Source organism: Atractosteus spatula, unplaced genomic scaffold (assembly GCF_055471065.1).
Source record: "Atractosteus spatula isolate fAtrSpa1 unplaced genomic scaffold, fAtrSpa1.hap1 Scaffold_55, whole genome shotgun sequence".
NCBI lineage: Eukaryota > Metazoa > Chordata > Actinopteri > Semionotiformes > Lepisosteidae > Atractosteus > Atractosteus spatula.
In genome coordinates, this window is record NW_028296885.1 from 196,410 (window position 1) to 219,469 (window position 23,060).

General features: G+C 41.0%; 2 non-coding genes across 2 annotated transcripts; one reads left to right on the forward strand and one right to left on the reverse strand.

Moving 5' to 3' along the window:
* The first annotated feature begins 9,096 nt into the window (after positions 1 to 9,096).
* Positions 9,097 to 9,168, forward strand: trnap-agg (transfer RNA proline (anticodon AGG)). The gene has a single exon. It is a non-coding gene; the product is annotated as a tRNA-Pro (tRNA).
* A 758-nt stretch (positions 9,169 to 9,926) lies between these two features.
* Positions 9,927 to 9,999, reverse strand: trnaa-cgc (transfer RNA alanine (anticodon CGC)). The gene has a single exon. It is a non-coding gene; the product is annotated as a tRNA-Ala (tRNA).
* Positions 10,000 to 23,060: the final 13,061 nt, after the last annotated feature.

The window sequence follows — 23,060 nt, forward strand, 5'->3', positions numbered from 1 at the left end:
TGTTTTTTTTTTGCGATGTAAACATTGTTTTTGCATAGGTCGATTGGATTTCTCAGCTAAACCATAGCCATTTTAATATTTGTAGGAGATGCGACTGTTCAACACGTGTCAAAAATGTCCAATAATGCCCAACATCGCAACTCCCCAGAAAACCATATTCACCCAAGGAAAATGATCGTCTAATCGTCATTTATACTCCCCTCACATCCTCTGCTGAAATATTTTAAAAATACAACGCAGATTTGTTTGAGAGCTTGACAAGCATTGTTTTGTTAGCACTGTGCATCTGGATTTTGATATTTTGACATATTTACCCTAATTTTAAACTGTAAATACTGTACAATCTGTTGTAATTGTGTTGTAATATTAAAATATGTTAGCTGAGGATGCAAAGGGGTGAAAGGGAAAGGTCAGAGGGTATAGTAACAACAAGGTTAGGATTGGTGGAGGTGGTAGGGGTGTTGATGGTTTTTCTCTGTAGAGGATGATTGAGTTTTTTATCCTTCTCTGAAGTGAGAAACTGGAAGAGTTGGGAGTTGAGAGATCTGATGAGGTTAGTTATAGAAGGAAGTTGATGTGGAGCTGTTAGCCGTAAGAATTCCTTAATGTCTTTGATGTTGTCATCAAAGATAAACTGCAGTCAGCAAAGATAAAAAGAAAATGATCTTTGCATACTGCCTTGTCTTTCTCACACCTGAAGAAGGCTCCACGGCCAACACGTTGTGTTTCCTTTCTTCTCTTTTCAGCATGGAATAACCCTTTACTTGTTCCTTTGCAGCCTACGCATGCTGACGCAGCTACTCACCTGATATTTAAATTTCCTATAATCACAAATATGAATGTCTACTGTGGGTATTTTTTCCATGATTATTTATTCTGTCATTGAAGCATATTTTATGTCATACCGAAGTGTCATAATCACTGAATTTTTTTTTTCATTTAGAAAGTAAGAAAATGATAAATCACTATGAATTGCATTAAGCCTGTTCTGATCTAGATTGTCTATATACTTTAACATGCCATGTTCACAATGTCACAACTCAGAAATGCAACAGTGAAGTGTTGTAATTACCAATGTACATAGTGTCGGAACATTGAGATGTTTTGATAATGAGGAAGGAGGGACATGCCATGTTCACAGGGTCATATTTAAAAAAATGGCACAGTAAAATTTCCTAAAGTTCAGGATTTTGATAGTCTGTTCCATTGTCTCTCACACCTCAGTGTCAGAATTTTTAGATGTTTTTATAACCAGGGGGTAGGTTTATAGCAAGAAGCAGAAAGTGCCATCACCCGTTGCTCATCCTCGGTTAACCATATATTCTCATATGCCATGTTCTAGACGTCCCATTTATATTAAAAAGTTCTTGTAAAATGCAAGATTTTAAGACTTTTTATGGTCAGAAGGCAAGGTCGTGGTAAATATGCAGAAAGTGCCTGTGAACTTCTGTTTTGTCTTATTTACTTATTGTGTTTGTGTTACTGTGAGTTTTGAAAATTGGTTTACAATTTTCTGAAATGTGTTTCACACAAAAATGTTATTTGGATAGTCACTACTTACATATTCCCATTTACTGAGGATAAATACAGTAATCCATCCCGATTAGTACTTTTAAAAATTACTGTAAAGAGCCATCTACAGGCGAAAGGCGGCATAACATCACAGCAGCAGCATTTAAGGCAGAAGAAGAAGCTGGCGAATAAGAAGCCAGCTTCAGCCTCGTTAATGCAATACCATTGGGTGAAGTGGAAAAATATTTCTTGCTCTGAATCCTAACATTTTTATAGGAGGTGTTCTAGTACTTCTTGCCTCAGATAAAATTGCCAATACACTTATTTCTACTCCATCAATAGCAGCAGCGTTATCGGTACTGAGTCCTAAATGTACGTCCTGTCATCATATAAAATGTCAAAAGTTTCAACTGCATTCAACTGATCAAAGTTCTCTTCGATGACAGTTATAATTTTATCTAAAATACATCCGAAACAAATTTGCACTGTTTTTTTTATCCAGAAGAGCATCATCATGAGACTCAAAACATACCTGTTTTTTCTTCTTTCCAGGAGGAAGGATTGTTCAGATGCAAACATTGGTCCAAAATCAATGTACTCTCCTATCGCTGTTGCTTCTTTAAATCCTTCATTTGAACGTCGATATTGAGGGATGATATCGTACAAATTGTGGTTTTCTTTTAAAGCAAATTATATTAAAGTATGAGCCTCTGTTATACTGTAGTTGTCTTGGAAGTTTCGAAAGGTATAATATACCCCCTTGTGCCCTCAGCTAAAATATGATAAAATACAACAAAATTTATTTACATAGAACAGCACTTATGGTTACATGTATATTAAAATTAAGATAAATATACAAAAGTATTAAAATACAAATGTACAGTCCTAACATAATCATGCTGTCCAACTGTCTTTTTTGCTTGTCAAGTTCTCCAACAAATCTGTGTCGTAATTTTAAATATTCTAACTAAGGATGCATCAAGAGCATAAATGAATTCTTCTGCCAGCCGTTCAGTCCTTGGCTGAATATGATGTCCTTGAATGTTGGTCATTATTGGCCATTCCCAGTGATATTGACTTACATACTTAATTGTTTAACAAAAACATTCACATGTCTTGCAAATATCAAGTGGGTTAAGGTTTTGCTAAGAAATCCGAATAAGTAGAGATGAGGTTTACATTGCAATAATGAGAAGTGCATTTCTGGGTGGGCTCAAACCACTAACCTTTCAATTAACAGAGACTCACATGTGTCCCTTTTCTCCATTTGCAAGCTTAAAAAAAGAAAATAATGCTTTTTTCTTACCAGCCTGCGATATACAAGGCAAGATTTGTATTTCATCTTTCACAAGCTGTATGAATTTCATGAAAAGCAAGTTGTTCCAGAAAGAAAATGAAAACTTGCGTTAAACAAAATCAAGCTGTACGTAATCATCCATAGTGATTCATTTTGTAAGACAAGCACTGCTGGGATTTGAACTCAGCATCTCCTGTTTTAAGAGGAAAGCATGTTAACCAAATCAGCCAAAGTGCCATCAATGGATCAACACCATGTCTGAGTCAGTGATTGCAGCTGACAGTCACTGGAGGACAGTTCATCGTTCAACAAGTCAGCCTGCATAATGAGGGGGAAGAGACTGACTTCTGTGATGCAGTATCGACAAATACTAACCTTCTGTCCAACTGTTCTCTGCTGCATTCTGGATTAGCAGGTAAATATTGGTTTCCATGAATGTGTAGGGGTTTTGTGTATTTACTGGGACAATTATTAATTGTAGCAGTAAGTCACAAAATGATTCTTTGATGGCTATTAGAAAACCGACCTTGTGAGTTAACTCATTAACGCACACACACAGATACTAATACACTTATTAATACATAAAATGTGCATATAAACATAACAGATCTTAAGAGTGTGGGTTAGCAGAATACAAAAGGTATATATTAAATCATGAAGAGTTCCAAACCAAGAGGGACATACATTCAGTATACCATTCATTTAGACTGTTTCGTAAATGAACTGGGATTACAACTTCTACACTAGATACTCAAAAGCAAGTACATCACTCATAGGTATTAGATTGATATCAATTGTGGTTGAGGTAACAATTGAATTCTCGAACTGTAATGCAGAATGTTGAATACTCATCCGATCTGTGTGGATTCAGATCTCCCGCGGACACAAAGAAGTAGTGGCAGGCTGTTGCTGTGTGCAATCGGCACTCTCTGGCTCGGTGCCAGGCAGTGGCCGGTGCGGCTGGCGAGAAGGAGAGGAGGGAGAGATTCCTGCTGCGATGCGCTGCTGATGCTCTTTGAAGACCGGCTAGTTAGTGTTGGCTGAAACTAGCAGAGCTTGTGCATATGGAAAGTGACTGCGGGTCCAAGCCAGTCACACTCTTTAGATGGGAAGAAGACCAGTTCGTTCCCGATGTAGCGCTAGCCCTGAATCCTGAGATTCAGCTGTCGACAGTTCCGACCGTAGTTCACTCGTTGATCAGGCGAGCTTTGGCGGTGGAGTACCGGTGGTTCACGAGGCTGTCAGCTGGGCTAACCTTGGGCAGATCTTTTTGTTAGGGGCACCTTCTGGGCATTGTGCTGCCTGTTTTATCTGGAGGAACTACGGTAGTTCAGTGGCTTAAAGTTCCGCGGGCATTCGAGACCCACGTGGGGTTACCCTGCCCTACCAGTTCCTGATTGGCTGATTGAGGTGGAGGATGAGTAACAGTGACCTCTGACCTTAGGGTTGTAAACCTTGGGATGAGCCTCTCCCATGGAATCTCCCAGACAGTAAGGCGCCAGAGATGACCATTTATTAGGGTGGCTGGTGAATCTCAGCCTTGGGAGCTGTTCCTTATCAGGAAACTCTATCAGCTAGCAAAACACCTTAAATGTGAACCAGATGGAATGGCCTCTCTGTATCCAGCTGCACTGAGATGAGGGAGAGAGGGACTGGCAAGGGAGCAGCAAACTTAATTCCTGTATTTTAAATACGCCTTGCCGCTACATAAGTGTCCTTAGAAGAAAAATATCTTCTATGATAGTGGTACAGTCCATCAAACCCCTCCTATAGCCTTTCAAAGAGAAAAAAAAAAAACTGACAACAAAGTATGTCTATGTGTGGTAATCAACCAGGTCTTACAAACATTCTTAAACCCTTCCACCTCCTTTCACTGCAAATGATTTGTAGATGTTAGAAGGTTAATTTTGGCTTCTGATATTATGGTGGATTAAGAGTCCTGAAATCTTTGTAGAAGTACAAAGATGAAAGAAAGGGCAGTGTAATCATGGCCAAGAAAAGGCAAATGTTGGACTATCTGCTTGGATTGAATGGAGCAAAACGCAGGCAACTCCTTGAGCAGAACCTGCTTCACCCTTCAGACTGGGGTTTCTGAAGATCTGTACATTTGAACTTTCAAAGTGACTAAAGTAAAGGAGTTTTCCCTTTTTACCACATAATTCCCACAGATCAACACTAACAGAGAGCCTAATTCCAGCCAGGATTCAATCACTGTCTCTCAGGCATCCCAGCAGTGGATTTCATGACTTCAGAAAGCCATCTTCACTAGTGGAGAACTCAATGCTCTGAGGTTTACTGGCAGAGTCTCACACTGGGTAATGTTAGATGTTGATAAATAATGTCCTATGGAATTCTACTGTTGATAAACTCTACTATGGAACTGCGATGTGTCTTGAAAAAAATCTTCTATGATAGTGGTACAGTCCAGCACAGCCTTTAAAAGAGAAAAAAAACAAGGTAAGTCTGTGGTGTAATCAACTAGGTCTTGCAAACATACTTAACCTCTTCCAGCTACCAACATTACAAATGCTGTTTACACATTAGATGGTTATTTTTGGCTTCTGATATTATGGTGGATAAAGAGCCCTGGAATCTTTGTAGAAGGACAAAAGATGGAAAGAAAGGGCAGTGTAACCATGGCCAAGAGAAGGGAAATGTTGGAGAGATCTTTTTTCATTCACTTTTTATCATTGTTTTTCCAGCCCAACAAAGATCAACATATATGAGCAGGCGTCCTGTGCCAAATCCAATCTGCCTTCCTTCCAAGCATAAAGGAATGTGAGTGAATTAAATATTGACATATGAAAATACACAAAAATATGCAATCACACTGTAGTGTGCTCTCTGAAGGCACCAGTTCTGTAGGGTTTGGGCATTTACTGGGACAATTATTAATTGTAGCAGTAAATCACAAAATTGATTCTTTTGATGGCTTTAGAATCCAACCATGCGACATAACTCGAACAACGCACACACACAGGTACTAATACACGAGGATACATTTATTAATACATAGAATATGCATATAAACCTAACAGATCTTATCGAGAGGGTTATCAGAATACAAAAGGTATATATTCAGTCAGATACAAAGTGTTACACATATCAAAAGGACATACGTTCAATATATCATTCATTTAGACCGTTTCGTAAATGAACTTGGTTATAACTTCTATATTAGATTCTCAAAACAAGTACATAACTCTTAGGAATTAAAGTGATATCAACTGGTTGGGATAACAATTGAATTCTCTAGCTGTAATGCAGTGAAGTTGAATACTCATCCAATCTCTGGGGATTCAGATCTCCTGCAGACTCAAAGAAACAGTTGCAGGCTGTTGCTGTCCAATCCGCGCTCTCTGGCTCGGTGCCAGGCTGTGCTGTGCGGCTTGTGACGGTGTGGTGCTGATGCTCACTGACCGGCTGGTTAGTGTTGGCTTTAACTAGCAAAGTTTGCGCACAGGAGAAAAGATGACTGTGGGTCCCAGCAAGTCAGGAAAAAGACCGGTTCGTTCCTGATGAAGCGCTAGTTCTGAATAGTGATTCAGCTGTCCACAGTTCCGACCTGTTCACGAGGCCTGCTGCTGGTGCTAACCTCGGGTGGATCCTCTGGTTACTCTCTGGCAACCTCCGCTCTAGACTCTTAGAACAAAGGAAAGTTCTGGCACTCGGACACACTGGCCGTTCCGTGGTTGTCCGGGCTGAGTCTCAAGATGGTCAGGAGGTGCGCTGTGAGAATGTCCTGCCCTTGGGAGCCTTCTGCTCCTGGGCCGTCCTGCCCTGGAATTCTCCTTTGAATTCCCTTTAGAAAAGTCCACAGAATTCTCCTGAATCTTACTACAGGCTCTCTGTGTTGCCTGTTTTTACCTGGAGGAACTCCAGCTCGTTGATTGGCTGAACGTTCCATGGGCATCAGAGTCCCACGTGGGTTACTTGGCCCTACCAGTCCCTGATTGGTTGATCAAGGTGAGATATGAGTCATTTACTCCTGACACCTAGGAATGCAGTCCATCTGGCACTCCCTAGACAGATAGGCGCCAATGGATGACCATTGATCATGATAGCCAGGCTTAGCTAAGTGCATCCCCCTTTGGGAGCTGTCCCTTATCAAAGGAAACCTTAAATCAGCCTGCATGAATAGTTTCTCTGTGGCTGCACCACAGAGATGAACAGAGATGGGGCCTCATTTGGGAAGGCTCAGAACACTTAATTCTTTCTTATTAATAAGCCTCGCCGCTACAACACATATGCAGTTTGAGCAAACATAAGACAATAACCAAGTACCACAAACTACCAGGCATCTAGTATCATTAGCAGTTCAGGTGGGGAGCTGCGTCACCATGTGTAGGCTGCAAAGGAACAAGTAATAGGTCTATTCCATGCTTAAAAGAAAAGAAAGAAAACACAACATTTCAGCCGTGGAGCCCTCACACCTGAAGAAGGCTCCACGGCTGAAACGTTGTGTTTTCTTTCTTCTCTTTTCATCTAGTGTCATTAGCCTTTTAACAGTTCCTGTCAAAATAAAATAGAAATGGAAAACATTCTAGAGAGAGTTTGAAATACCAAGGTACAATTTAAAACATATCTCTTCCACTACAACCACAATATTTTGGAGAGATCGTTGAACCTCACTGTTCTGACATGTCCGTTAGCCTACGTCCTGCTTCAGCAATGAATGTGGCGGGGCATATTCTGAGGGAGATGAGGTCAATCAGGTGGCAGGAAAACCACGCTATGCTTTTTGCTTTTTTTGAGATCCTGAAAAGGACAGAGGGGCCATGTATATGTGTGCAGCTGGATATGTAATTGCAGGTGGTGTAGCAAATTCTGCTGAAGCCCCACTGCCTGGTGTGGACGGTAGCTGTGCATGTTGCAGCAGAATTGTGCATGTGAGATCAAGGGGGCATGTCATGTGTTTCAGCACTTCACTCCCTTCAGTAGCACATGATTCCCTGAGTTCTTTGGATGACCTGTGGACCGATCTTTCACGATGAAGAATTCCTTAAGAAGAATAGATCTCAGCCCACCATCCCAATGCCTCCGTCTCAAAACACCAACCTCCCACTGCACTTAGTCTGCAAGGCAGTCCTTTCAAGTGTGATGACGACGCTGGGACCTTCGTTGCCTATTGTACGAGCTGAACTTTTGTGCTCATCAATTCAACGCTCTTTCCATCAACTCATCTTGTCTTTTGACGCTTCGTGTTTTGCGCTCCTTTGACTATCGGCATATCGGGTGACTGCAAACACTGAAGTTCTTGCTTACGGAGTGTGGAACATTGTTTTCAAGTGATCGCTGTTCTGTCATGCTGACGCCGAGTGAATCTTTCTTTGGCAACATGGGCAGGCCGACAGCAGCGCGAGCGAAAGTAATGGCAAATTTCTTGACTTATTTCTGAATGTGAATGTTCTTTAGGAAAGGGATGCGGCGTTGCTTCTCGCCCGTGTAAAGGTCACGCATTCCAGACGTGGTTATGAGTGAACAGTTGGCACAAGAGTCTGAAAAGAGCAAGAGAGGAAGCAACCCTGCCCCATGTGAGGAACAAACTCACGACCTTCAGATTATGAGATTGACACACTACCTACTACGCCAATGAGGCCGGCTGCAGTGCATGTGTCGGAAAGTTTGCCTCACGTGAATTTCAGTCACCTATACACTAATCTTGCGACGCCCTCTGCTGGATGTTGCATTTGCCTTTTGATCTCACCGATACTTTTTTGGTCTGTTTCTGTTGCGAGTCCGTCTTTCAGATCTCACCTAGCACAAGTCTCTCTGGCTGAAGTGGCCTCTCTGCTTCAGCATCGTGCCCTCACTCAGCCATTAAAAATGTCACTCGGACTTCTGACATGCTGACATGAAATGTCAAGAGAGAGTGGCGGAGACGCTTAAGCCAGAGAGAAGATGAAAAGGGGGCGTGGCTGCGAAATGCTTGACAGCTGCACGATGCTCTCCATGAAAGGCATGACCACAGGCTAAAAGACACCTTTCAGCACATCAAGCTCTAAGCACACACCTAGAGAACGCAGGAATTGATGCTGCTACTTCCCACATGCAAGGCAAGCGCTGTACCATACAAGCCAAACCCGCTTGCTGGGGCTTATGCCTCGGCGTCACCTAGTGCCACTTGTTCCCCTCTTACCAGGCAAAGTTCACTGCCCTTCGTCTGCAAGGCAGCCGTGTAATTGCGGCTTTCTTGACTTATTGATGAAGGTCTGACTGGACGAGCGAATGACGCCTCTCCCCCATCCTCAAGCTCACTGACAGATTGAAATAGCCAATGTTGCCGTGGCTCGTTGGTCTAGTGGTATGATTCTCGCTTAGGGTGCGAGAGGTCCCGGGTTCAACTCCCGGACGAGCCCTCGTGTGCTCTTTTCCTCCTCTTCCACAAGACTGGGAACTGATATCCACATCACTTCGCAGCGTCTGCTTATGGCAAACGATGGAATGTGACTAATGACTGAACGAGCCTGGCGAATTCTCATCACGTGGCACAATGAGAGCGTGCAGTCAGCTCTCCAAGGCGGCAACCTCATTGCTCGTTCAAAAGAACACGTACTGAAAACTCATCACCACTATGTCGTAGATGAGCACCGCGATCGCTTGTTGTCATGCGTCCTTACTTGGGAAATGCAAAAGCAAAAACTGCCCTCTCTCAGCCACCGAAACGTGTGCGGCTCGCCTTGCGCTCTCTGCGCCTCGCATATTTGTGGAGCTGTCTGCTCTTCTTTCTGTTGAAGTACTCAAGTTACGGGGCGTCCTGCAGCCTATGATGTTCTCACTGAGAGCTTTCAAGATTTGAAGGAAAACTACGAGCTTGATGGCTCAAGTCGAACAAATGTGATTGTTAAGCAATCGATGATCAAAAGCACGTCTTCTAACAATTTGTGAGAGTATTATCAGCACTGTTTTCACTCGGATATACTTCTCACTTGCTAAGCTGACAAACTGGACGAGAAAATGCTGGAGACGCACTCAGTGCAGACTGAGGTTGGGAAGGAGGTGTGGCCCTTCAACGCTTGACAACTGAAGGACATTCTCTCCACAACGGAGGAGCACCTATCAGAAGTCGCAGAGGCTAAATTAGAGCACCGGACTCCCAGAGCTCCAAACTCAGACCTGGAGGATGCGGGAATCGATCCCGCTATCTCTCGCATGCGAAGCGAGCGCTCTACCATTTGAGCTAATCCCCCGCGCTTCATGCTTCTCGGCATCATGTCTTAACGCCTCTGCCCCTCTTGCCAGGCACCGCCCACTGCCCTTGGTCTGCAAGGCAGTCCTTTCAAGTGCGATGACGACGCTGGGACCTTCGTTGCCTATTGTACGAGCTGAACTTTTGTGCTCATCAATTCAACCCTCTTTCCATCAACTCATCTTGTCTTTTGACGCTTCGTGTTTTGCGCTCCTTTGACTATCGGCATATCGGGTGACTGCAAACACTGAAGTTCTTGCTTACGGAGTGTGGAACATTGTTTTCAAGTGATTGCTGTTCTGTCATGTTGACGCCGAGTGAATCAGTGTTCTGATGTGTGACAGTGACAGTGAAGCTCTGCTCTGTGTGCTTTAGGAGAGCTGATGTCCTCTGTGAAAGAAGAGGCCCCAGAGTACTATGACGATGCTGTAACTATACCTCAGAGTCCAGATGCCTTGTCAGGTGGGTTATTTCAGTCCAGTCCCAAAGAGAAACCTTGTACCAATCCCAGAAACTCTGAGTCTCTCTCCTCTATGTACTGCAGACCACATCACACTGAGTCTGTTTATTCTGCTGCCAGTGTCCAGCTCCTCTTCAAATATTTCACAAGGATACAAAGCATTGCCTTCTCTGTTCTGATACAGGCTGCACTGTTGTCAGTCACCATCTCAATTTAAAAAAATGGAATGGGTTTGAAATGTATTATATAATCAGGTTGCCTGATCCCCTGTATTTTAAATCTGATGTGTAACAGTAAAACTGTCTCTGTGTGCTTCAGGAGAGCTGATGACTTCTGTGAAAGAAGAGGCTCCAGAGTACTATGATGATGCTGTAACTGTGCCCCAGAGCCCAGACACAGTGTCAGGTGAGTTATCATAAATAAGACTTGGTAGTACACTCTGTACCAGCCTGCATTAGCCTTTGTCATTAGAAATAAACACTACCTGGAAGAGAAATAGTCTCTGACAAGCCAGTATGTGTCAGAATGACAGCGAGATTACTGACCTGCTCTTCTGTTCACAGGGAGACTCCTCTCTGATGCGGCACCTTCTGGATACAGTGTGGATGACAGTGAGGGAGACCCCACTTTAGGTAAAGGGGACTACAGCCAGGGATCTCGGTGTGAGTGAGGTAGTTCAGGGATGAAGAAGATGATCCCCAGTAATCAATCGCTGTGCCAATCTCATCCAAGACAAGAGGGCACCAGGTCTAAGTGGTGGCTCAAATTGTGCTGTGTCCTGCATGGATCAATAGTAGCTAATACAGAGTCCTGATTGCATACCTCAGATATCAGATCTAAGTGGGGAATTGATTCTGTTTTTTTATGTTCTGCTAGAGTATCTATTGGCTTGCCTTTATCAGCTGTGTTGGAAAGATAATCTGTGCTTCGTCTCAGGAAAAAATCATCAGTACTGTCATTTTATTCTGTGCGTATGGCCGTTATTTAAAGTATATAAAAATCACGAGTTCATAGATTTCTCCAAATATCAACGACACCTTGTAAACCTGTGATAAGAATTCCTTCAATCCAATAGTTTCACTCCAGGGAAAAGGCAGGGAAACATAGAGAATTCTTATTTAAAGACAACATCCGTATTGGATTGCATGTAAGCAGGCATCACTCAGAATTCCTAATATGATTCTGAATTCAGTTTTGCAGTTCTTTAGTGTTTTACTACTTTCAGAGAGTCCTTTATTGACCTTGCTGAAGCAGAGAAGCGACATAATCACAAATGTGACCAGTTTTTTTGCTGTTTCTGGTTAATAATGATTATTATTTTGTATTTTGATTAGTATTTTTCGTAGCATTCTTCTTCAGCTTTTAAGTTATTTGGTGAGCAAGAACCACTGAGAACGAATCTGAATGTGTGAGCCCATTTCAAAAAATAAAAAAAATAAGTTATATAAATCAAACCTTTTCTTCTGTAGTAATTTCATTTGATATTAAAATTAGTCCTGATTTACAATTTTTGGACATGGTTCATCTTAAATAATTTTGTAATAAGTTTCAGTTTAGGAAAATCATGCCCCAAAGCTACCAAAACTGGTAATGTTCACATAATGTGTAATGCAATAGCAGCAGTTGGGGTGGGAAACAAAAGGCATCTTTTGGTATGAATCCTAAAACTTCATAGAGGGCGTTCTAGGATTTCTTGCTTCAGATAAAGCTGTCAATACAACATAGATTTCTACTCAGTCAATATCAGCAGTGTTATCACTACCAAACGCTAAATATAGATCCTGGCAATACTTCATGAGTTGTTCATTAGAAAATTGTTTATGTTTTTTTTAACATATTTTCAATACCAGACAAAAAGTCGAAAGTTTCAATTTCATGCAACTGATGAAATCTCTCTTCGATGGAAGTTATAAGTACAGTACATCCAAAATACTGCGGAATCAATCAAATTTACATGTTTCTTGTGGATCCAGAAGATCATTTTGAGACTCAAAACATGCCTGTCTTTTCTTTTTTCGAGGACGAAGGAGTAGGAGCAGGAGTAGCAGTAATGGCAAGAACATGTTTAGAGTTCAGCACTTCTCATTTCTAATGCGGAGCCATCGACTCGGAAAGCACCAGCCCCGATAAAATAAATTGCAGAATTGCTGCTTACACGCTTTGAATTGCTGGCATTCTCTGAAAGCGTTCCTTTTTGAGGGTTCATGAAATTCCTCACATTTGAGCCAACACTAAAATATTTCATTCGGGGTCACCTAATTCATAGTGCAAACCGAATCTACAGGGGAATGCTGTGGCACATGAAGCCGTTTGTTATTCTGTTGTGAGGTGTGAGGGGCGGAATGCAAATCGAGTTGGTGAATAGAAAATGAAACAGGAGTCACTTCTTGAGCTACAAATTCCAAAAAGTATGAAAACCTGTGCATTTTAACAGTGCAGAATACTCACAAATTGCACTGAGTTGCTTGCTTTCTTCTGCTGCTTTTATATTTCAGTCATTCACTGTCAGCTAGCACTGGAACAATTCAAGAGAGGTAAAAACAGAAGCGGTCAGGATTTGAACCCACGCCTCCATTTGGAGACCAGAACACCCAAGCCAGCTGAAAAAACACACATCCTTGAGTCTGGCGCCTTAGACCACTCGGCCACCCTGACAAGCAAAAGCAAGGTGTGTGCTGAATGCACCAGTAGTTGACTAAACTGAGATTCTTCCCTGAAATTATTTGCTTGCGAAGAGCCAAGTTGCCTTGAATGGATCTTGGAATTCAAATATACGGATGGATTGTTATTTGGTTGTGAGTTTTGAGGGGCGTATTATAAATTGAGTTGGTGAAAATGCGCTTTTTGTTAGTCTGTCGGGAGGCTGCACAAGGTGTTTAGAGGGAGAACGTCTAAAAGACAGGCTCTCTATGTTTAACATCAAGGCAGATTTATTTTTTCTCAATGGAAATGCTCATCAGCGCTTTCAGCTTTACGTAGGGAATAACATCTGCTGAGATCACTTTTGAGCCAGTGCACATGGTAATGTGCCACCAAGTACATTTAATATTGGCTGTGGTAGCGAGCTGCTTTTGTTTGTGAGGCTTTTACTTCTTCAAGCTGAATTATCGGCAGGAGTAGTTTATTAAATCTTTGCTCATAGCGCTCCATCAGAAATACCTTGTCCATGTTCAAAAGAGATCAGAGGATTTACTTCATACTTTCACATAGCATACCTTACACGAAAGATTTAAATGGGGAATTGATTGTGCTTCTTGATGTTGTTCCTGTGGTTGCCTTGGTTACAATGGTGAACATTCTTCCACGTTCTGCTAGAGTATCCACTGGGTGGGCTTTATCAATTGGCTCGGATAGGTCATCAGTGCTCCGTCTCCAGAAAAATAATCAGCACTGTCTTTTTTCTGTGTGCATGACCGTCTTTTAAAACATATAAAATCACGAGTTCATTGATTTCTCCAAATAACAACAATACATTTTAACCCAGCGGTTAGCATTCCTCCAATCCAATAGTTTTACTCCAAGTAAAAAGCAGCGCAATATATAGAGAGATGATATTCAAAGATTTCAATGTTCTTATTGGATTGCCTGTATGCAGATATCGCTCAGAATTGCTAATATGATTTTAATTCAGTTTTTCTCTACTACTTTCAGAGTTTTTTATTGACCTTGCTGAAGCAGAGAAGTGACATAATCACAAATGCGACCAGTTGTGCAGCTGTTTCTGGTTAATAATGATTAATGCGAAAAAAAAACAGCTCCTTGCATTCAGAGCAAGAGCAACCAACATGCTCACTTGTTGAGTTGGGTATTTTCCAAGCTACTGTTCCTTAGCTGTAAAGTTATGTGGTGAGCAAGGACCTCTGAATCCATCAAGAAGACAGGAAAACTAATATCGCACTGCCGTCTTGTGTACAAAATATTTGTTCAGCTCTAACGTCTGTGTGCGTTGACAAGGCATCTCAAAAGGATGTATTAAATAAGAAAATGATCCTTTATGATACCATTCCTGTGGTTGGAGCGTTGTTTCGCCCTTTTACATTCTACAATTTTTACAGACAAGGTTTTATCACTGGAGTTGTACAGAACAAGTGTGCATCAGTCCATGAAAATCATCAGTACTGCTGTTTTTTAACGCTTGCGTTAAAAGACAAAGCAAAGGATATAACCTGTAAATGTCTTCATGTCTTACAGGTTATGAAATACAATTTCTTCCTTTCTTAATAATTTCTTAGTATTGATAGATGCTTTTTTGGAATTTTAACAAAATCACAATTACAGACATTTGGGGTTAAACTGTTATTCACATACTCTAACAAAGAGAAACGTTAGTGTCTTCCAGTTTGTGAGCCCATTTCTCAAAATATAAAAAAAATAAGTTATAAATATTGAATTGTTCTATTTTGTAGGCTTGCATAGTCTTATTCATATTTCAGTTAAACATTTTCTTCTGTAGTAATTTCATTTGATATTATATTAATCCTGATTTACAATTTTTGGACATGGTTCATCTTAAATAATTTTGTAATTAGTTTCAGTTTTGGAAAATCGCACCCAGAAGCTACCAAAACTGGTAATGTTCATGTAATGTGTAATGCAATAGCAGTATTTTGGGTGAGAAAACAAAAGGCATTTCTTGGTATGGATCCCAACACTTCATAAGCGGCGTTCAAGGACTTCTCGCTTCGGATAAAGCTGTCAATACATCATAGATTTTTACTCAATCAATATCAGCAGTGTTATCGCTACCGAACGCTAAATATAGATCCTGGCAATACTTCGTGAGATCTTTGTAAGAAAATCCAAAATACTACAGAAGCAATCAAAGGTATACGTTTCTTTTGGATCGAGAGGAGGATAATTATGAGACTCGAAACATGCCTGTCTTTTCTTTTTTTGAGGACAAATGGATTATTGAGGTGTAAAGATGGGTTCAAAACCAATCATCTGCTATTGCTGCTGTTTCTTTGATAGTTTCTTCAAATCCTTCAACTGATCATCGATATCGAGGAATAATATTACACAAATTGTGGTTTTCTGTTAATTGCCAATTTTATTGTAATTACATCTTTGTTTACAGATGTCTTGCATGTATCACAAGGTATAATAGTCGCTGTGCGTCCTCAGCTAAAATGTTTTAAAAAGTACGACATAAGTACAATATGCTTAACAACATTTATGGTTATATCTATATTAAAATGAAGGTAAATATACCAAGATATTAAAATACAATTTTAAAGTCCTAACCTAACAATGCTTGTGAAGTTTTCCAATAAATCCGAACTGTAATTTTGAATTATTATTGCTGAGAATGCAAAGAGAGTACAAATATCAAATTCAATGAGTGAAAATACAAAAGTAGTTCACTAAACTGAGTTTCTTCCCTGAAATGATTTGCTTGCGAAACACTAAGCAGCTTTGAACGGATCGCGGGAATCAGATATAAGATGGGTTAAGAGTGTGCTTTCCAACTTTTGAGTAACATTTTTCTTTGATAGGGCGGAGTTGTCTTCACAATCTGGGTTAAATCAAAAGGAGTGACGTCAGTACAAAACAGCTTTCCTTCTTGGGGAACAACGGTTGTGTTCCATATTTCTAACTATTTTGGTTTCGAGATCTCAATTTAGTGTGAAACATAAAAGCCAGCCGGCTAAATGGTCTTTCAACTAATCGCCCGTGCAGGGATCAAACCCCAGCTGCTGGTACGAGTAGCGTAAGGCTCTGCAACATGCAGACGAGGAACTAATCTCTGCTTCTTCATTATATACACAGTGAGCTATATTTGCAAGCCTACTGCCCCCTACGGGCTCTGTATTTCATTGCGGTACAAGACCGGTCGTGGAGACTTCTCGGTCTCGGTGAAAGTGATACACTCCGTAAAATTTCAAGACATTCATTTGTTTTTAAAGGAAAATCACCAACAGCGGCCGAGATCTATTGGAGGTTTTTTTTTTCATTCTATACTGCGATTTCTGAAGGGTACCCTGTGAAAATACGAGTTTTGACGAGAAGGGATAGACATATATGGTCAGCAGGCTTGGGGAATTGGACCTTATGGTGAAGGCTGCGGGCTCAGCAGCAGCAGACCCTGATCAGTATCGGTTGACTCCGATATTTACCTTAGTGTCGATATACTAAGATGTTTTGGTAACGAGGAAGGAGGGACAAAGCAATTTGGCAGAATGTGTGCTATTTTGTTGACTATAAATCCCCACATGCTGTGTTCAGAGGGTCATTATTAAAAAAAACGTAACAGTAAAATCTCTTGTACTTCACGATTATGAGTGCCTGTTACATTGTGTCTCACACCTCAGTGTCAGAATTGTGAGACGATTTTGTAATCAGCAGAAATTGCATTCACCTTTTCCCAATGCATTCTCACATGCCATTTTCTCCCATGCCATGTTCAGAGGGTCATATTTTTAAAATGGTACAGTAAAATGTCCTGAAGTTCAGGATTGTGACAGTCTGTTATATTGTGTCTCACACCTTGATGTCAGAAATATGAGACAATTTTAAAATCAGGAGGGAGGGCCCTAGCAATATAACAAACATTGCATTTACCATTTGACAATGTATTCTCTCATGCCATGTTCAGAGGGTCGTATTTAAAAAACGGTACAGTACAATGTCCTGAAGTTCAGGATTTTGATAGTCTTTTCCATTGTCTCTCACTCATCTGTGTCAGAATTTTTAGACATTTTTATAACCAGGAGGTAGGTTCACAGCAATAAGCAGAAAGTGTGATCACCCTCTGCTCATCCTCAGTTAACCATATATTCTCATATGCCATGTTCTAAATATCCCATTTAAAACTGCTATATTAAAATTTCTTGCAAAATCCAAGAGTTTGAGACTTTTTATGACCAGAAGGCAAGGTCGTGGAAAATATGCAGAAAGTGCCAGTGAACTTATGTTTTGCCTTTGTCTTATTTACTCGTTGTATAACATGCCAGATTGTATTATTGTGAGTTGTGTTTCTGAAATGTGTTTCATACAAAAATGCAATTTGGACAGTCTCTACTTACATATTCCCCTTTACTGAGGATATGTACAGTAATACATCCGGATAAGTATTTTTAAAAATGACTGTAGAGAGCCATCTACAGGCGAAAGGCGGCATGACATCACAACAGCAGCATTTAAGATGGAACGAAAAACGCGAAGAAGCTGGCGAATAAGAAGCCAACTTCAGCCTCGTTAATGCAATAGCATTAGGTGAGGTGAGGTGGGAAAAAAAGCAAATTTTATGCTTCAAATTCAATACATTTTATTTATTATGAATGTGCCGGAAATTTTTCAGTACTTTAGAGGGTTCTGCCATTTTAGATGTTATGCTGTTCCTGTCTGATTTATCAAATGTGTCATTTAAATCTCCCGTCATTTCTATATCAGTCTGAAGGCCTTGAAGTAAAGATTGCAATTCATCCAAAAATGCAATTCATCCAAAAAAAGTTTCCCACTGGTGATACATACAAGGAAATGAATGTACATTATCCCCCAAAATCAACAAATTTAAAATCAAATACCTCCCTCATCTGCAGGTGGAGAGAATAATGTCAGAATAAATACAGGTTTAAAAGTCAAGAGCATTGATAGTCCTATTTGAAAATGACACTAAAATGCTCACAATATATTAAAAAGCTCTGTAAAATAATAAAAAATAAAACAAGGTAAAAATAAATAATACACAGTTATAAAGCTCAGGAATTATCAATGGGAAGTTACAATGGGTTGATATGATTTAAAAAATAAAATGTTTGAAAAAAATCCACTTACAATATGCTAAAAATGGCAAGAATACTTAAAACAGGTGTGTAAAATTAAAAAATAAATAAAACAAGTTAAAAATAAATACTAAATGGTTTTAAAATTCAGGAATGTGATTGGTCAGATGCTTACGATGAGTGTTGCTGGTGTTTCGTGTGATTTACCGAAATGAAAAAAATATTCAATTTAAAAAACGGCAAGAGCTCGTATGAAAAAAAAGTTCTTCAGTATCTTTGTTGTAACAGCTGCACCAGAACTAGTGTATTCATATACATCAGAAAAGTAGCTGAACTTGACTGATTTATATTCAGTTATATGCATTGGGGACGAAAAGGAGACTTACAGTGCCTTGCGAAAGTATTCGGCCCCCTTGAACTTTTCAACCTTTTGCCACATTTCAGGCTTCAAACATAAAGATATAAATTTTTTATTTTATGTGAAGAATCACCAACAAGTGGGACACAATTGTGAAGTGGAACGAAATCTATTGGATTTTTGAAACTTTTTTAACTAATAAAAAAATGAAAAGTGGGGCGTGCAAAATTATTCGGCCCCCTTGCGTTAATACTTTGTAGAGCCACCTTTTGCTGCGATTACAGCTGCAAGTTGCTTGGGGTATGTCTCTATCAGTTTTGCACATCGAGAGACTGAAATTCTTGCCCATTCTTCCTTGCAAAACAGCTCGAGCTCAGTGAGGTTGGATGGAGAGCGTTTGTGAACAGCAGTTTTCAGCTCTTTCCACAGATTCTCGATTGGATTCAGGTCTGGACTTTGACTTGGCCATTCAAACACCTGGATACGTTTATTTGTGAACCATTCCTTTGTAGATTTTGCTGTATGTTTGGGATCATTGTCTTGTTGGAAGATAAATCTCCGTCCCAGTCTCAGGTCTTTTGCAGACTCCAACAGGTTTTCATCCAGAATGGTCCTGTATTTGGCTGCATCCATCTTCCCCTCAATTGTAACCATCTTCCCTGTCCCTGCTGAAGAAAAGCAGGCCCAAACCATGATGCTGCCACCACCATGTTTGACAGTGGGGATGGTGTGTTGAGGGTGATGAGCTGTGTTGCTTTTACGCCAAACATATCGTTTTGCATTGTGGCCAAAAAGTTCGATTTTGATTTCATCTGACCAGAGCACCTTCTTCCACATGTTTGGGGTGTCTCCCAGGTGGCTTGTGGCAAACTTTAGACGAGACTTTTTATGTATATCTTTGAGAAATGGCTTTCTTCTTGCCACTCTTCCATAAAGGCCAGATTTGTGCAGTGTAAGACTGATTGTTGTCCTATGGACAGACTCTCCCACCTCAGCTGTAGTTCTCTGCAGTTCATCCAGAGTGATCATGGGCCTCTTGGCTGCATCTCTGATCAGTCTTCTCCTTGTCTGAGCTGAAAGTTTAGAGGGACGGCCAGGTCTTGGTAGATTTGCAGTGGTCTGATACTCCTTCCATTTCAAGATGGTCGCTTGCACAGTGCTCCTTGGGATGTTTGAAGCTTGGGAAATCTTTTTGTATCCAAATCCGGCTTTAAACTTCTCCACAACAGTATTACGGACCTGCCTGGTGTGTTCCTTGGTCTTCATGATGCTCTCTGCGCTTTCAACAGAACCTTGAGACTATCACAGAGCAGGTGCATTTATACAGAGACTTGATTACACACAGGTGGATTCTATTTATCACCATCAGTCATTTAGGACAACATTGGATCATTCAGAGATCCTCGCTGAACTTCTGGAGTGAGTTTGCTGCACTGAAAGTAAAGGGGCCGAATAATTTTGCACGCCCCGCTTTTCATTTTTTTATTAGTTAAAAAAGTTTCAAAAATCCAATAGATTTCGTTCCACTTCACAATTGTGTCCCACTTGTTGGTGATTCTTCACATAAAATAAAAAATTTATATCTTTATGTTTGAAGCCTGAAATGTGGCAAAAGGTTGAAAAGTTCAAGGGGGCCGAATACTTTCGCAAGGCACTGTACATGGATTTTATTAGGTTTTAGGAATCAGAAAATTTATTTGTACGTTTATGCCTACGAGCAGAAATAACTTCCTGCTTTCAGCGCTTTTATTGTTTCTGCTTGTAACCTCGAACAGAGAAACCCGGTACTGACTCACAGAAACGCCCCGGAGTTTCTGTGTTTCTGGGATTTAAGAGGGATGTACTGTATGAAGACAGTAAAGGGAGTTTTTTTTCCCGCTGTAGAGTATGAAGGCGGTGTGACGAGTCTGGAGGGTGGAGACGCGCATTCCGCACGGGGAGCGCAGAACAACGAGTTTCCCCTGCAGCTCACCGAGTCCTGTCCTATATAACCGCTGAGCCTGGGACACACTGAATCTCTAACCAGCGTTGGCGATGTAAAGGGTTAAACCCAGAAGTCGAGAGTGGAGTTTTTGTATAAGTGTAAGATTAAGGGAATAGGGTTTTGGGGAGTTTGGTGCACAGAAGAGGTTTCGGTTTAGGTTTAGTTTGCTTTTGACACATTTGTAACGGCCATGGCGGCCTGTAGATTCGGCATGCGCCGTTACTTTTGCGCACGTTTGGTGAATAAGGGTGGTGAGGGTTCGGCTCACTCGGGTGATATTTCACGGTTGGACTTTTTAAGGAAGGTGTTACAGAAAGGATTAAGGCATTAGATGTCAAATGCTTAATCACTTTTCTGAAGGGAATTGGTTTTGACATTAGTTTCAATCGGCGAAGTTACTGGAAGAATTTTGGATGAAAATAGAGGAGAAAAAAAGATGTGGGCCTAATTAGAATGTTTGAATGGCAGAAGCTGATGGATCTTTCTAATGTGGTGTGAGCCTGGTCAGTACCTGGAGGGGAGACCTCCTGGGAAAAACCAAGGTTGCTGCTGGAAGAGGTGTTAGTGGTGCCAGCAGGGGGCGCTCACCCTGTGGTCTGTGTGGGTCCTAATGCCCCAGTATAGTGACGGGGACACTATACTGTAAACAGGCGCCGTCCTTCGGATGAGACGTAAAACCGAGGTCCTGACTCTCTGGGGTCATTAAAAATCCCAGGGCGTTTCTCGAAAAGAGTAGGGGTGTAACCCCGGCATCCTGACCAAATTTCCCATTGGCCCTTACCAATGATGGCCTCCTAATAATCCCCCTCTATGAATTGGCTACATTACTCTGCTCTCCTCCCCACTGAGAGCTGATGTGTGGTGAGCGTTCTGGCGCACTATTGCTGCTGTCGCATCATCCAGGTGGATGCTGCACATTGGTGGTGGTGGAGGGGAGTCCCTATTACCTGTAAAGTGCTTTGAGTGGAGTGTCCAGAAAAGCGCTATATAAGTGTAAGCAATTATTATTGATTAATAGGACTGTGATTGTTCGCATGTTTAATGAGATGGTGATGAAGGAAGATGTTGTGACATGGTTGTCTAAGTATTGTTTAGTGAAAGGTGAGCTTCAGAAAGTCTTGGATGATGATGGCATCTGGAACTGTTCATGGAGAGTACCTGTTTCATTGCATGAAGACAAAAAATGGTTATGGTGGATTTAAACACATTCCTTCTTTGATTGGATTATGTGAAAATAGAGGCCTTGTGTTCTACCAAGGGCAGCCAAAACCGTGCAGGAGATGTGGGGAGCTGGGTCACTTTGTGGATGCCTGTACAAAGGTGGTGTGTGGTAAGTGCAAGGAAACTGGACATGCATATACTGAATGTACAAGCGTGAGGAAATGTAATCTCTGTGAGTGTGAAGGTCATGTGTTTAAAGACTGTCCAAATTCCTTTGCAAATAGAACAAAACTGGTAAGACCGATGCAAAAACAGGAAGAGTTTGAAGAGGTATTTAGGGCTGGAGCAGTGGTTCTGGATCAGGAACTGGATGTGGTTGACGTTGAAGAAAGTGGTGAAAAAGAGAGCGAGGGTTCAGAATGGAGTGAAGGAGATGAGGCTGAGGTAGAAGAGAATGATAATGTTGCAAAAAGTGAGGTGGAATCTGATTTGATTGGTAGCATCTCTTCCAATAGCCTGCCACCTGTGGAGACTGAAAGTGCTCAAATGAAATGTACAGAACAGTGGGTGCAGTCTAAAAGAGACATTGGATTTAGAAAATGATTTAACTCCGAGCAGAGTGAGGGAAGATCATTTTCCAAGTCCTCAGGTAGGTTCTCCCATGGGTTTAGATGTCTCCAATATATGTGATCTTACTGACCAAGCTTCAGAACCAGAGACTCAAGGATGGCAGGTGGAGAAATATCCTATGGATTGTGGGGGTGGTGGAGGAGGAGACAATTAAAGCAAAAGTGGGGGGGGGAGGCCTGTATAGTAGGTGTCTATACACTTGAATGATTGTAGCCAGATCTTTTAGTCTCCCCTGGTCCTACTTTAAGTATGGCTCTTAATATTGTGTCCATAAATGTGAGAAGCATTCGCTCCAAGTTAAGGGCAAGGACTATATTATCATTTGTGAGGAAGGTAACTGCTGATATTGTGTTGTTACAGGAGTGTGGGTTACCCTTTAAAAACTGCTATAAGGATATGGAAGAACTGTGGACATTGGGCCGATCAACCTGGTGTGGGTCCAAAGAAAATAAATCTGATGGTATAGCTGTTCTAATTAAAAATAAGATGGTAGAGGTACGACAGCACCTTGTAATGAAACCAGGGAGAGCACTGGTGGTATATCTGGGTTTCATGAATGTCTAATTTAAACGCTTAAATATATATTGTCTGAGTTGCTCACATGACAGATATGTCCTAATTCAGGAACTGAGTATATTTATTGGGATGGGATTTTAATTCTCTTTTAGAAAGAGAAGGCAGAATAACGGGCGAGAGACAGGTCCAATTTGATAAATCATCAATATTATTGCAAACATTATGTAAA